Source organism: Penaeus monodon, chromosome 23 (assembly GCF_015228065.2).
Source record: "Penaeus monodon isolate SGIC_2016 chromosome 23, NSTDA_Pmon_1, whole genome shotgun sequence".
NCBI classification, from domain to species: domain Eukaryota; kingdom Metazoa; phylum Arthropoda; class Malacostraca; order Decapoda; family Penaeidae; genus Penaeus; species Penaeus monodon.
The window spans coordinates 37917020-37917781 of NC_051408.1; positions in this window are offsets into that span (position 1 = coordinate 37917020).

The following is a 762-nucleotide window of genomic DNA, read 5'->3' on the forward strand; positions in this document are numbered from 1 at the left end:
GTGCAAAGGCTGCGACCATAGGCTCCTGAAGGAAGCCCTGAAGCAGAAAGTGGAAAAATCAGGATTGATGTGCAGCAACCTAAATGAAGCTCTCGAACTCCTATATGACTACGAGGACTCCATTAATGAATCGTTCCCCGAGAAGTCGACATAACCACAGTGATTCTGAAAAAAAAAATCACTGAAGGAATCAGGAGATATTCATTTAGTTCCTTGTTATTAATATATGGGTGCTGGAATGCGCCGTTTCGACTATTAGAGAGAATTTATATAAAATAACAACAACTCAGGATAGTCAACAGGCGAGAGCAGTCGGGCATCTTTACGGGCTAGCAAAGGAGGGTTTGTGACGACGAAGCTTTGTCTATGCAGCCCTTGCAATTGTACTTATGAATGAAGCTTTGTAAGTTAGTTTGTAAGTGATGACGTGATTGACTATTGCAAATAGATCATTCAGAGTAAAGGGCCTGCATCCATGAGTAGCCCCTGAGCCTGGGTTCGCTTGCGGCCGCCCTGCTTAAAAAAAAAATTATCTGTGAAATCAGTAATTTGCATTGTGAAATAAAGTATTTTTTGTGGTCAGTATATTATGTGAACTAGTATCTTTTTCGCACATGATTCGGTTTGTAGCTGACTCATCAGATAGAATACGATAAGAATGTATGATGATATGCGCTTCTGTCCAAGATAAAAGAAACATGAGTGTGTGCTTCCTTTCATGAAAGTGTGCATGCAATAACGCGTGGTTGTGTGTTTGCGTGT